Genomic DNA, 15,605 nt, shown 5'->3' on the forward strand with positions numbered 1-15,605 from the left:
TTTAAGTTAGGTCAGCAGTATAAGTTTCTTTAGGGGTATTTAGATTCTTGATGTAAACAACAATAAGTGAGATTTATTAAAACTGGTGCAAAGGGAAGTTGAGTAGTTGCCCATGGCAACCAATCAGGTGTTGCTTTTATTTTCAAAGGATCTGTGAAAAAGGAGAGATGAAATCTGATTGGTTGCCACAGACAACTACTCCACTTTTCCTTTGCACCAGTTTTGATGCATTTCCACATAATGTTCTCATTTACTGACAGCAAGCAGAGATTTATCTAATGGTGAGGAATGGAAACACAAGGTATATTAGAACTTTGCATCACTTTTTATTGTAAAATTATAAAACTTTGCATGTCATTTCATCGATGTCTTTTAATTTTCCCAGGTTTATTTTATGGGTAATTTAAATGTGGGGTGACTGCCGCCATTTATAGAAATACACTGCGCCATACTGGAGACTGGAAATTAAACCTTGCTGTAAAGGATCTGCCAGGCACAGCTTCGGGGTTAACTCCCATAGGTAATCAGTCTGCACCTGAATCTACGTCTCTGAGACTGACTCCATCTTCCACCACTCAGGATGGCAGGCTTAGGAGTGGGAGAGCCTATCGCAGCCTGGCCAGACGGAGCTAGCTCCCGCCCTCTCTCTATTTATACCTGCCTTTCCTGTTCCTCCTTTGCTTGTGATTCTTCTCGTGTGGTTTCCTGGCCCAGCTACAGCTCCTAACTATTTGATCCTGCTCCATACTGACCCTGGCTTACTGACTACTCTCCTGCTCTGCGTTTGGTACCTCGTGCTCTCCTGGTTTGACTTGGCTCGTTCACCACTCTGGTTGCTCACGGTGTTGCCGTGGGCAACTGCCCCTTTCCCTTTGCTTGTATTCCCTTGTATGTTTGTCTCGTGCACTTACTGAGCGTAGGGACCGCCGCCCAGTTGTACCCCGTCGCCTAGGGCGGGTCGTTGCAAGTAGGCAGGGACAGAGTGGCGGGTAGATTAGGGCTCACTTGTTCGTTTCCCTACCCACGTCATTATACTTGCTTAATCACCAGCTCTAGTGTGCAGCATCGTCACTGGTTTAATCATGCCAAGGAGGGCGGTGCTGGGCCGTATTTAGTCTGGAGAGCCAGAGCACGTACAACTCAGTGTGCCAGACAAACATGCCCCACATGCCAGCTTCGGCACGCATGCCATAGATTGCCGACCCTTGACCTAGGCCATTTTGGACATACAGGGTCTGACCTGTGCAGCATACTGCCTTCCGACAGACAAAGCTCTTTTATGTCCATTGTCTGTGCCCTGGCAAATGTGTATGAAAAGTCACCATCACCCCTGCCAGAGGAAGAAAATTTTGCTAAGCTAAATTACAGTGTGAGTTTGACATATGCCTCGGGAAAGCTCCTAGCACATGCGTCAAACTTATTCATAAGCACCCATTCATGCGACCGAGGCCAAAAGTGTGCTCTTCTGGCCTTCATCAGGTTAGTTTACATGTCTTTCAACTATACGGATCAGGGCCTTCTGGTTATTCCATATAGAGGCATTCTGTGAAACAACATATACTACGTGGCTTACCTTTTTTTTTTTAACATGGTAGCCTGTGGGATTGTTTATCTCTAACATACACTGCAAACGCAGGGTGAAAAGATCCTTAGTGGTATCTGAGCAGTGGTGACCATCTGTGAACATATCATATGTGTATACATGAGGGATAACAATATTTCTGGCTATTTTTTTTTTACTTGTATCTTGCATTGTTTAGCAGTTTTCCCTTCTGCAGGCTCTCTCTCTCTTATTCTATGTTTTCACTGAGCTAGTTGGTGAAGCCTAACTGCTATCCTGTCTCCCATATATAGCATACACAGAGAAGAGAACATCCTGCTCCCTAATCTCTTTGTAGTACACCCTCAGAAACAGAAGCAACCTGGAGGAATTATACAGCAGTAATGAGCACTGTAGCTGTGAATCCAGCAATGGGGTGAGATATAACACTTATTAGAAGCTGCAGCAGTGTCTCTGTGTGACTCTCTCTCACGCTGCTTTTGTTCTCTCCTCCCTCTACCCTCTCCATAGATTTCTTTGGGCAGCAATTAACAGAAGGAATTTTGAGGCAGATTTTTTTCTGCCTGCAAAATACTCTGTGTGAACCATGCCTTATAAAAGTAATTATATTCGCTTATACTATTGAGTTTTGCAAAGTTTATTGAAACACAAGTGTCTATTTATGTAGTGCAGTTTTTAAAATGCATTAATTATGACTCATTCCATAAATGTGGGTTCATACATGCCTAAGGATGATAATACATAAAACAGTTGGTTTCTATAAAAAAGAATATTAGATTATTAATGTTCATATGTGGGATATTGTGTAAATTGTATATGCTATGTAGACAAAAATGCAACTTTACAGGTTCATAGGTTAACACAGTATTAAACTGAATAACCTAAGGCCTCCTGCACACGGCCGTAGCTCTGAGCGCGGTCCGTGATTAAGGCACAGACAGGTCGCGGAGTGTCATCCGCAGGCTGTCCGCAATCATGGACAGTGCACACACAAGATGTGCATTCATTTCAATGAGCCAGGACCGCAATTGCGGACAGTATAATGACATCCTATTTTTTTTGCAGTCCGGGCTCCGGGCAATGTACGGACCGTGAAAACCACGGTTATGTGCATTGGCCTCTAGATTAGCATGTGTTTTATACTATAGTATACGGCCGCAAAATGATCTGACATACAAGATAAATGTGGGGCAATAATGTGATGTGAATTGGGCATTACACACACACATATGTATGAATTAGGCATTACATACCTGTATGCACATTATGCACATATACAAAGTATATACATTATACACATATACAGTATTTATACACACAATTACATAATTTATACACACACATTTCACAGACATTTACCTTTTCTGCGCATAGCTGATTTCAGGACCTCTGACATGTAGGAAACCTTAAGAAGCAGGGGCAATTACCCACTGTCAGATCCCAGAAGAGGGGTAGAAGGGGCCATTAGTAAATCAGCAGCTGGGCGTGCAAAGAACAGGAGAAATGAGCTGGGAGGGGGGAAGACAGGAAAGAGCACCTGGGGGACAGAGGACAGCAGCAATAGGGGGCAGAGGACAGAAGACTCGTTATTTAACTCTACTGCTGTGTTAGGCCTCATGCACACGTATTCAAACCTGTATTCCACCCATATTTACGGACCCGTTTTCTCTGCATGATTAAGCAGCCGCTTCTCTCCATCAGTGCTGGAAAGAGAGAAGGGGCAGCCCTTTCGGGCAGAGTTTCCGCAGCGATTGTAAGTAAAAGAAGTTCATACGTACCGTTGTCTGGGTGATGCGTCCCTCTTTTGACATCCAGCCCCACCTCCCTGGATGACGCAGCAGTCCATGTGACCGCTGCAGCCTGTGATTGGCTGCAGCGGTCACATGGGATGAAACGTCATCACGGGAGGCCGTACTGGAGGAAGAAGCAGGTAAGTTAACTTTTAATACTATTAACTCCAGCGGTAGCCACTGTCCCGGGTGCTGAAAGAGTTACTGCTGATCAGTTAACTCTTCCAGCACCCTGGACAGTGACTATCCCCTGACGTCGCCTAGCAACTCTCCCATAATTACGGGTGCACACATGTAGCCATCCGTAATTACGGGAGCCCCATAGATTTCTATGGGCCTGCCCGTGCCGTTATTACGGCCTGAAATAGGACATGTTCCATATTCTTCAACGGCATGGACACCTTACCGTAAGCATACGGGAAGGTACCCTTGGCCAATAGAAGTCTATGGGCCCGTAATTACGGGCGTTTTTACGTTCGTGTGCATGAGGCCTTAATCGGCAGACTACCCTCCCCCTCCTGTCAGTGCCGACTACGGAGCAATCTGTATCTTGTTACATAAAGGAGCTGGGAGGAGGAGACAGGATCTCAGTGGGTCCTGCCACTGCTGCAGCACACTGAAGACAGAGCCCTGGCTGTATTCAAAAGCAACCAGCAGGCTCCACAGAAGGTCCAGCGCTTCTACAACTGCTCCATCTTCTATTGCTCTGGAGCGTTGCAGTGAGTTCAGAGAGTGCGGCCCTGCAGCTGCACAGTGCACTTGCTGCACTACATTATCAGTAACGGTAGTAGGCAGTGTAAGTGCATAGTGTGCGCAATGCACCGCTCAGGGAGAAAAAAGCCTGTGGCCAGTGAGGAAGAAGAGAGTGGCCCACTGAGGACACCGGCCCATCTGGCATTTGACAGAATCGCCAGATGGCCAGTCTGGCCCTGCTTTAGAGGTTCATATAAGATAATGGCCACTAAACCCCTTCCGACACATTACGATGTATCTTTAGCCTCATTTATCGCTGATGCAATGCTCAGTATTTGATATTGCACCGAAGGTTTTAATTTCTGTTCTGATGGTAAAAATATGAAAGAAGGTGGAACTGGCCTAAGGGTCGTACCACTCGTCTCTCCAATAATGGATAAAAGGAAAGTGTTACAAACCAGCACCAGTCTCCACTTTTTCATGATGGGGGTTGTTGACCTGAACAAGAACCAGGTTGAGCCTCACCTTCTCTATGTACACCCTGCATAGTTGTGAGTAATCGGAGACTAGTACACTGATTAATATTACATTAATATGGTACAATATAAATATGCTACATGGACCAGGATGCTTTGCGGCCCAGGAGCTTCAAGTTGCGCCTCTGGGAGGCAGCGGTCAGCTTTGTATGTAGCTATAGCCAGCCATACAGTATCCCTCCTGACTCCCCCTCGTATTGGCTAAATGTTTAATTTAATAAGCAGAAGTCAAAAAGTCATTGCCAGACCCCACTGACAGTGCTTATCTCCTGGGTGAACAAAGGATCAAGCATACCAAAATCCAACATGCCCGATCCTTCCTCCTCAGCATGCCTGACGAAGACCCTGGTGCTGGGTTGAAATGTATTGCACATCTTATTAAATTCTGTTTTCTATCCACGTCTTTGCTACATTTGGGCACTTACCATAGTGTTTTTAATATAGCCCTTTTTTTTCACTCGAGATGGCAGACGTCAGTGGACGGTCAATCTGCTGATCTAAACGTTAAATGGTGAAGATAAGGTTGGATGCCTTCTGTATAGAATTTGTTGCAAAACAGTGGAGGAGTAGAAGCAAAAGGATGCGAACTAACGGCATCTGACATCTGAAAATTCCCTTTAAATCAATGAGTGAACGAGAGCCATAATGCAAAAAAAATAAATCTATTTGGGTGTAGGAGATGAACGGTCTGGTGTTGAAAAGTGAGGGGCCATCGGATATGGTACAGTTTTATCTTATTAATCTTACCACTAATAAAAAATATATAATTTCCTTGTTTTCAGCCCAAACAGGGTTTCCAAGACAGGGTACTATAGAACATGGGGTTCCCTGGCAGAAAACTGATCTTCAGTTTATTTAAATATGCTTGGCATGTGTTGGACAAAACATTCAACAGGTCTAAACTATTTCATGCTTCATTTTCCCCTCACATTGACTGTATCTAGTCGTGCTGAGATAAGTGCAAAGCTCATTGTAGTGTATGTAATAAATGTGATGTTAGACAGACGGATAGGACTTATAAAAAATGTATGTGTAGTCCTCGTAATGGGGTTCCGTGTGCGTGTTACCAGGATGACAGGAGTGAAGGGGTTCCTCAGGATGGGAAAACGGTTTCCAGGAGTTCCCTCATGGTAAACGGTTGGGGAGTTCCCTCATGGTAAACGGTTGGGGATGACAGAGTTAGGGCCTGTTCACATCACCGTTCATTTCCGTTCCGGGGTTCCGTCAGAGGTTTCCGTCGGGTGAACCCCGCAACGGAAAGTGAAAGGGAAAGCACAGCTTCCGTTTCAGTCACCATTGATCTCAGTGATCACGGAAACATTGCAAATGGTTTCCGTTTGTCACCATTCCGGAAGGTTTCCGGTTTTCCGACAGAATCAATAGCGGAGTCACTGATGCAAAAACTGATGCAAAAATCAGTTGCCATCAGGCTTTTTCACGAGATTTACTACAAAACCATCAGTTGTCATCAATTGTCGTTAGTTGTCATCAGTTTTTACCATCCGTTTTTAACACAACGGTCCACAAAATGTTGTCTAGGGTCTGAAAATGTGCCAATTTTATAAGAGTGGTGGATAGTTTATAATAGATTGGATACATGATAGATTAGATGCTTGTTGTGTTCCATGTCAGGGCTCTCCTTCTCTGCTCCAGCCTTGGCGCTACACTGAAGTCTGATACACACATTGTAATGTCATGTGTCATATTTAGCGCAGCGCCAAGGCCGGCACCAAGAGAGAGAGAGAGAGAGCCCAGAAGGCAGCTGCTGTCCACTGACCTCAGATCAGATCTTCGAAGCAGCCATGGGAGCCTGAAAAGACGCCAAATACTCGCCATAACTTCAGGGAGTAGATAGTTTTTGGCTCCTTTACAGCTACCCAATACCACCCTGCATCTCCTACCCACCACGCAGGGATTCACACAACAGGGTTCGGGTGTTGGCTGTTAAAACAGCCATCTAGGTCAGTTTTTGACGGCCGTTTTGCATCCGTTCCGTGTTTTCAGTTTTTGACAAATTTTTACAAAAAAAGATGAATTTCATGTATAGATAATGAAACAGTGCCCTCCGTAAATAATGCAGCAGTGCCCTCTGTATATAGTGCCACACACCCTCTGTATTTAGTGCCACATGCCCCTGTAGATAATGCCGCAGTGCCCTCTGTATATAATGCCGCAGTGCCCTCTGTATATAATGCCGCAGTACCCCTTGTAGATGTCACACAGCGCCCCCTGTAGATAGCGCCACACAGCGCCCCTGTAGATGGCGCCACACAGCACCCCACTGTAGATGGCGCCACACAGCACCCCCTGTAGATTGCGCCACACAGTGCCCCCCTGTAGATGGCGCCACCCCCACTGTATATAGTCCTACCCCCCTTCCCCTGTAGATACCACTTAAGCTACCCCCACTGAAGCAGAGGAATCCCCGGCCAGAGAATTGCGGATGCTGTGGCCGGGGATTCCCTCACGGAGGAGCCCCTGACTCCACTGTCCATGTATGGACAGTGACGTCAGTGGCTACTCCTTGAGCGGAATCCCCGTTGATTATCAGCAACAGGGATTCTGCTCAATCAGTAGTGTAAGTGGGCTCCTGGCACATCGCTACTCTTTACCCCATTGTATATCTGCATGGTCTGTCAACGTCTCTTTTATTCTTTTTTTTGGCTACCTTGCCAGTTCTGTCTATCGATTCTGATGGTCTATTTCACAGTTGTTTATTTTTGTTATGCGACTCATCATGGCTGTTTATTTACAATGTACTTCTGTATGGTATAGATGTTATGGCCAGTAGCCCACTCTGTACTTTCTTTACTGTGGGGACTTATATTTTAATCAATTTTTGATGCTATTATTGTATTTTTATAATGTCTCAATAAAAACTATTTTATTTTGAAAATGTTTGGGTCATTTAACACTGATTTTCTGCATATGTGTTTAAACTATGACTTTGGTGTTTGACCAAATTATTCTATTGAGGCACTTTTTTTTTGGGTGTTATAACAAAAGTTTCAAGTAATAAAATAAAATAAAATACAATCGCCCTTTTCCCTTATCAAGTCCTTTATTATTGAAAAAAATAAATAAATAAACCATACATATTTGGCATCGCCGCGACCGTAACAGCTTGAACTATAAAAATATTATGGTATTTATTCCACGCGATGAACGGCGTTATGGTTCTCACAACTTGGCGACAGAAAAAATACATTCTTTTGACAAAAGTAATTTTATTGTACAAAAAGTTGTAAAACATCAAAAAGTGCTATAAATTTGGTATCGCCGGAATCGGACTGACCCGCAGAATAAAGTTAACATGTAATTTATAACGCATGGTGAACTCTGTGTAAAAAAACAACTAAAAAACTTTTTGGTCACCTGGCCTCCCAAAATATAGTATAAAAAGTGATCAAGAAGTCGCATGTACCCCAAAATGGCACCAATAAAAACTACAGCTTGTCCTGCAAAAAACCAGCCCTCATACCACTACGTCTATCAAAAAATAAGATTAGTTAAGGCTCCAATAAGTCAGGAAATAAAAAATATTCCGTTGTGCTGGCCCGAGGGGAACATTTCTTCTGTTTCGAGAGGTGAATTATCAAGGCATTAAAATTTGGGAACCAGGAAGTGTGGGGCCCAAACATATCTGCTGGAAGCAAGGGTGCCCGTATCATACCAGGACAACACTTCCCAGCAAACTGCAAAGGTGCGGAGTGTGGACCAGAAGGGGGATAAGGATGGATATTTATCAGTTTGACACCGGCCTGCGCAGAAAGGATTGTGTCACAGCGTAACACACATCTATGGATTATTTTATTGTTTTTTTTTTAACCCATTATTATACCCCCTGACTATGCCCCTGATGTACTTTGCCCAGCTTACATGTACCCCCACATTATAAACTGAAATACGAGTAATACTCGAAACAAAACTACAACCAAGCAAAATCCATGCTCCAAAAGCCAAATGGCAGTCCCTCCCCTCTGAACCCTACAGCGTGCCCAATTATAATAAATTCTATGAAACACCTGTGGGGTCAAAATGCTTCTGATGATGGCAATACCCCTTTAAATGGCTATATGCATGTAATAGTCATTTAAAGAGGACCTGTCACGGTCCTACAAAGTGAGTTAGTAGGTGCTTAAGCTGTGTTTGTCCTGTACTTGTGCGTCCCCACCATTGCTGAGCTATGGACCCTGCTTTATTTAGCAACCAATATGGAAAAGACAGTCCTAGGCCAGCATCATGGTGTGAGACGACGCTGGCTAAAGACTGACTCACGCGATGACGCTGCTCTACGACTGTCTGTAGGAAACAGCCTGACGCTGATAGGTCAGTGTCAGAGGCTCACCGGTAGCTCCGCCTATTGAGAATCGCTGGCGTCCAAACCAAATTGGCTAGACAGCGGGTCATTTCCATATTGGTTGCTAAATATAGAGGGGTCCAAAGATCAGAAACGGGGGACACTCAAGTGCAGGACAAACACCGCTGGACTCAGACACAGCGGCTATTAGGTGAGACTACTAACTCACTTTGTAGGACCTCGTAACAGGTCCTCTTTACTAATGCAGCTTGTAACCCCTTGAGCCTATGTAAACTATAGGCAAATGATGGCAATGTAAGGGCCGACCATTGCTAGCCGCAGTCTGAATAGGGCATTAGACCCGATGTGAAATCCTAAAAATATTAACTGCGGCATACTTGACAATCATTACGGACTGTCTAGGACAGGGGTCTCAAACTCGGCCGGGTAAGTGGGCCGCATATAGAAAAAATGGGAAGTTGACGGGCCGCATTACTTTCAAATTTGATACAATACAAAATTATTGTAAATCAATTAGTTATTTGAACTACTATAACACCGCAGTGGCCTCTGTGGATGCTGCCGCAGTGCCCTCTGTGGATGCTGCCGCAGTGCCCTCTGTGGATGCTGCCTCAGTGCCCTCTGCAGATGCTGCCGCAGTGCCCTCTGCAGATATTGCCACAGTGCCCTCTGCAGATACTGCCACAGTGCCCTCTGCAGATACTGCCACAGTGCCCTTCGTAGATACTGCCAGTGCCCTCTGTAGATAATTTAACACACCCCTATATAATGCCACAGTGCCCTCTGCAGATAATGCAGCACACCCATAGATAATGCCAGTGTCCTCTGTACATACTGCCACAGTGCCCTCTGTAGATGTTGCCAGTGTCCTCTGTAGATGCTGCCACAGTGCCCTCTGTAGATGCTGCCACAGTGCCCTCTGTAAATGCTGCCAGTGCCCTCCGTAGATGCTGCCACAGTGCCCTCCGTAGATGCTGCCACAGTGCCCTCCGCAGATGCTGCCACAGTGCCCACCGCAGATGCTGCCACTGTGCCCTCCGCAGATGCTGCCACAGTGATGTCAGGGGCTTGCCCAGAGCTGGAGTCCCGGAGCAGAGCCACTTCTAGCGCCATATATGGACAGAGATGTCAGGGGCAACCCCAGGGCTGGAGTCCCGGGCAGAGCACTAGTAGGCTCTTCCTGGGACTCCAGCAGTGCTCCTGACATCACTGGGACTCCTGCTCTGGGGAAGCCCCTGACATCATTGTCGATGTATGGACACAATTGTCAAGGAATTCCACAGAGTCCCGGAGCAGAGCCGATACTAGCATTCTGCCCGTGTCTCCGCTCTGGGGAAGACCCTGCCACACTGTCCATATATGGACAGTGATGTCAGGGAATTCCACTGAGTCCCGGAGCAGAGCCTATACTAGCGCTCTGCCCGGGACTCCGCTCTGGGGAAGACCCTGACACACTGTCCATATATATCGACAGCGATGTCAGGGAATTCCAGAGTCCCGGAGCAAAGCCTATACTACCGCTCTGCACGGGACTCCGTCTCTGGGGAAGCCCCAGACATCGGGTGTTCAAACATGGACACCGATGTCAGGGAATTCGACAGAGTCCCGGAGCAGAGCCGATAGTAGCGCTCTGCCCGGGACTCCGCTCTGGGGAAGTCCCTGACACACTGTCCATATATGGACAGCAATGTCAGGGAATTCCACAGAGTCCCGGAGCAGAGCCTATACTAGCGCTCTGCACGGGACTCCAGCTCTGGGGAAGCCCCAGACATCGCTGTTCATATGTGGTCAGCGATGTCAGGGAATTCCAGAGTCTGGGAGCAGAGACGCTACTAGCGGCTCTGTGTCCCGCGGGCCGCAGATGACAGCCCCATATTTATGGGCACCATTCCAGCTTCTATTGTTAAGACACAATAGCTGGAACTATTTATGGTGATCATTCCATCTGCTATTGTTAAGGGGGCACTCTCTGTCTGGCACTACTTATGTAGATCAAATCTGTGGCACGCTGCAGGTTGTCTCGGTGCTATAGGTAGGGTTTACACCCCGTAAAGTTTTAGAAGATAAACTCAAGCACTCCTTTAGGTGAAATTTGCAAAAAGGTGATTTATTTGAATAAGGCAATATTCAGAGAAAAGTAAAGTTTCGGACACAATCCGGATACGCATACCCATGGTACTAGCTACCCTTTTCTACAGCGCTCTCTCTCTCTGGGGACCTTATTTTTATTGATCAGCAGCAATAGAGTTTGACAGAGACCGAATTGGGTCCGTAACGTTACTGTTCTCTGAATATTGCCTTAGTCAAACAAATCCCCTTTTTGCAGATTTCACCTAAAAGAGGGCTCGAGTTCATCTTCTGGCACTACTTTGGGCAAAATTCTAGCTGCTATTGTACTTTCTGTCTGGTACTATTTTTGAGGAAACTCCCTAGTTGCTATTGTTAAGGGGCACTCTGTGACTGGTACTATTTATAGCTGAACACTCTAGCTGCAATTATTAAGGGGGCACTCTCTGGCTGGCACTATGTATGGGGAGCTCTAGTTAATATTGTTAAGGGAGCACTCTGGCTGGAACTATTTATGGAGTACATTACATCTGCCATTGTAAAGTGGGCACTCTGACTGGCACTATTTATGGGGGGGGGGACACTCTAGCTGCTATTGTTATGGGGCACTTTCTGGCTGGTACTATTTATGGGGAATACTCTAGCTGCTATTGTTATGGGGCACTTTCTGGCTGGTACTATTTATGGGGGAACACTAGCTGCTATTGTTATGGGACACTTTCTGGCTGGTACTATTTATGGGGGAACACTATCTGCTATTGTTATGGGACACTTTCTGGCTGGTACTATTTATGGGGGAACACTAGCTGCTATTGTTATGGGGCACTTTCTGGCTGGTACTATTTATGGGGGAACACTAGCTACTATTGTCAAGGGGACACGCACTGGCTGGTACTATTTATGGGTGAACGCTCTTGCTGCAATTATTTAAGTTGGACTCTCTGGCTGGCACTATATATGGGGAACACTCTATCCGGTACTCTGGGGGCACTGTAGCTTGTTTCTTAATGCAGGTGCTATGGGTGATATTATGGGTACATGACCAGTCGGTAAAGACAGAGCTATGATTTTATTTTTATCATCCCAATGACAGACTTCGGGTTTGTCAACACAACAGAATTGCTGCTAAAAACAGCAATTCTGTTAAAAGTTGCACTTTCCGCTATGGCAAAAACGCACCATTTCCTGCGGCTTTTACGGCAGAAAACGATGCGGATTTTGCTGCGTTTTTCTCAATGTTGGGAGATGGTGACATCTATGAAAATCGCAGCAATTCTGTCCTCTTTCTGCAGCAGGAATTTATATGCTGCGGTCCGAAAATTACGCACTGCAGGCCAATTTCTGAGTTTTTTACGCAGCGTGTGGATGAGATTTGTTAAATCTCACCCACTTTGCTGCCACTGTATTCTGCTGCATTTTTCCTGTCCGAAATTCCGGATGGAAGATACGCAGCAATTACGCTTCGTGTGGATAAGCCCTTACACTACCCCTACAGGAAACACTATGGTTCAATTATCTTTACATTTCTGTCCAGCGTGTGTGTGTAATATATATATATGTGTGTGTATACAGCAGAACTCTGCATTATACGTGACAAAAGCCTATACACCACAAACCTAATGCAGTCAAGTGCAGTCCTTCAACATAAACCTGCACCGCTGCAGGGTGAGCTGCCCGGGACCCCACTGTCCAGTGTCCCGGCAGCCCAGCACTAACAGCAGGACCGTGTCGTCGCCGCCGTCCTCCTCCCCTGCCTGCACCCCTCCATCCCCATCCCCCGCCCAGCACTGAGCCGCACGCGCACTGGTAGGGAAGGGGGGAACCAGTGACGTCACTCTTCCCTCCCACTTGCTGAGCTGCCAAAAAAACTGATGAGACCTAAAGTTGGCTGCGGGCCGATAGTGAGCTATGAGTGGCCGCTCCAGCTCCTGCACAGGGCTCTCTGCACTCTCTTCTCTCTCTCCACAGCCACATGCACTTGCACTGAAAGCTGCTCATACAAGGCAAGGCAGGAAAACACACACAAACCAATAATAATAATAATAATAATTACAGCTGCATAATGCTGCCAGCACTGTGATCACCCCTGTATTACCCCTGTATAAGTGCCAGAGGATGGTGGTGGCACCAGGACAGGGCTGCTGCTGGATGCTGCTGGAGGAGGCTATGTCTGGTGTCTGCACAGGGAATACACAGTGAATGGGCAGTGTCTGTGCTTATTGCCACTATAGAACATGAAAGAGGTAAGAGACAACTACTCCTATACATCCTATACGTTACCACTGCCTTTATGTGCTGTATATCCTCTCTGATGCATTGGCATAACCATTGCACTGCCTGGATGGCATGCTATGGCCGTGTGATTGGTGATTTGGGGACATGCCATGTCAGTATTTATGTCATCATTGTAGTTGTATTGTTTTAGATGTGTTTTATTATTGTTACATTGTTTCTTAAACACTTTAATACTGCTGAAAAAGTTACAACTTTCAATGATCTTGCAGTCTGTCCATATGATATCAGAATAGTACGCTATTAAAAGGAGCTTGCAATCTAATTGTTTGAGGTCAGCAGTGTAGATATGGAGTGAGGTGCTGAATAATGGGAGGGTCAAGCACATGCAATATAATTATAGGGGGTCAACCCTGTATCTATAGTAATAAAGGCTAAAAGGAAGTGTCACAGAGCTTGCAATCTAATTCTATGGGGTCAACCTTATAGCTATAGAATTAAAGGCTGAATAATGTTTAAAAGATAAGAAGGAAGTGCCACAGAGCTTGCAATTTAATTCGATGAGGTCAGCCATGTAGACATGAAATGCCATTGGGAAGAAGTGTCAGGGAGCTTGCACTCTAATTATATGGGGTCAGCACTGTAGATCTGTGTAAAAGGTAAGAAGCAAGTGTCAGAGAGCTTACCATCTAACTTGAGGTCAGCAGTGTAGATAAGCATTGAGATGCTAAATCATGAGAAGGGAGCTTGCAATCTACAGTGGTAGTGAAGGAAAAAAAAAGTTCAGTACTTAAGGAGTGGAAATGAAGCCAAGTTTTATGCTTCATGTATTAAAGGAAAAAAAAAGTCTACTTAAGAAGTCAGTCAGTCAGACAAGTGCATAGTTTGTGTCTGGACTCAGGCGGGCAGCATTAATGTGTTCGCTCAGTCTGATGCTCTAGGATATGTTAAGCTCTTAATAGACTAATCAAAGAGATGGAAGAGTGTGGTTTTCATTTTCATCTGGCCACTTGGGATCTAAGAGACTTCTAACACCACAGCGTCTCAGATATGTGTGTGTATTTATGCTGCAGTGATCATAGGGAGTACACATTTTGTCTGTGGAGGGCTGAATTGGAGGAGAATGTATATAGAGGGGTTATGTGAGGTTGAACCCCACACTCAACCCCCCTTGCTCCCAAGCTGATTTTCACTAGACATTGTATTTGGGTGCCAGAGTTCTACGGGACCTACAAGGCAGCCAGTCCTGTTGTGACTGTAAAGAATAATTTATAGGGTCATTAGCGGTTTTTACTTCTCTATTCTGCAGATGTAGGTTTATACTGCAATTTATAGGTGCCATACTGACAACGTTGGCGTAACATAGTTGCCTGCAGTGGTTGTATGTCTACTTCTCCGGTCCACTTGCCTTACAGCTGGGTAGCATAGTCTTGGACAGCTGCCTGGCTGTCAAGATGGTTTCATACTATTACTCCCAGGCTTGTGGTGGATGTTAGTAGTTGTAGTCCATTGAACAGTGGATATATAGTCAATGCCTCATATACCTGTATACAATGTGTTTCTAGGGATCTGCTAATGTCTTCCAGTCTTGCACTGTAGATGGTGAGGAGTATAGAGAAGGATTGTTATTATCTGAGCTGCCGGTGTGTAAGGCAGTTTGGGATGGTGCCAGCTGTCTGGGTCACACGCGTTTTATCCAAATAGATTTAGCGCTGCTGATGGATGGTAAAGGGAAGATCAGCTGGAGCTAGGCTAGATGCCTGCATCCCCCCCCGTATGTGGTTGCAATTTTCTCCACTTTATGAAAATAGCAAAGTTCATGAAGAATTAAGAAGGAAATGGTCTTTTAGTGATAGTGTTACATAATGTATGGCAAGTGAAAGCCAACGTAGTAGAACTGTCTGCTCTTTAATATACAGACGAGACGGCGGGTTCTGTTTTTGTTTTGTTAAATGTTTTTGTTTTTTTTGTGTTCTGTCCACATGTCACAATGACTAATATTATATATGGCATAATTTAGAATTAAAATATGTTATGTTGTCTTTGGGATCCTCATTATTATTTATTCCCATTAATGCTTATCTTTATAGTGTCCATAATAAGTAAGATAGGGGGGGGGGGGGGGCAATGCTTTATGGATGAAAGTACAAGGCAATATCGCCTACTGTTCTGTTGAATTGACCAGTTAGACTTCTGCAAGAAGACAAAAAATGTTGCATTTATTTAAAGTTGCTTTTCAATATTGTCTATGGGACCAGACGATATCTATGACTACTTGTGATGCTATGTGACTGTTGGCTTAAGACAGAGCAGTCTCCATTGTCCCTAATGGAGTTACAAGAGGCCCTGTGATCACAATTCTTGTTTTAACTCTTGAGCTTGAATGTAGCCTGTCTAGGCCAAGC

General features: G+C 45.2%; 1 protein-coding gene across 2 annotated transcripts in view; it reads left to right on the forward strand.

Annotated features, from left to right (window-relative positions):
• The first annotated feature begins 12,896 nt into the window (after positions 1–12,896).
• ADAMTS6 (ADAM metallopeptidase with thrombospondin type 1 motif 6) overlaps positions 12,897–15,605 on the forward strand; it is a 280,546-nt gene continuing 277,837 nt past the window's right edge. For both annotated transcript variants that reach the window (XM_075839116.1, XM_075839124.1), the window contains exon 1: positions 12,897–13,211. The gene's annotated coding sequence lies outside the window, so the exon portion shown is untranslated. The remainder of the gene's footprint in view (positions 13,212–15,605) is intronic.

Source organism: Rhinoderma darwinii, chromosome 1 (assembly GCF_050947455.1).
Source record: "Rhinoderma darwinii isolate aRhiDar2 chromosome 1, aRhiDar2.hap1, whole genome shotgun sequence".
Taxonomy (NCBI): Eukaryota; Metazoa; Chordata; class Amphibia; order Anura; family Rhinodermatidae; genus Rhinoderma; species Rhinoderma darwinii.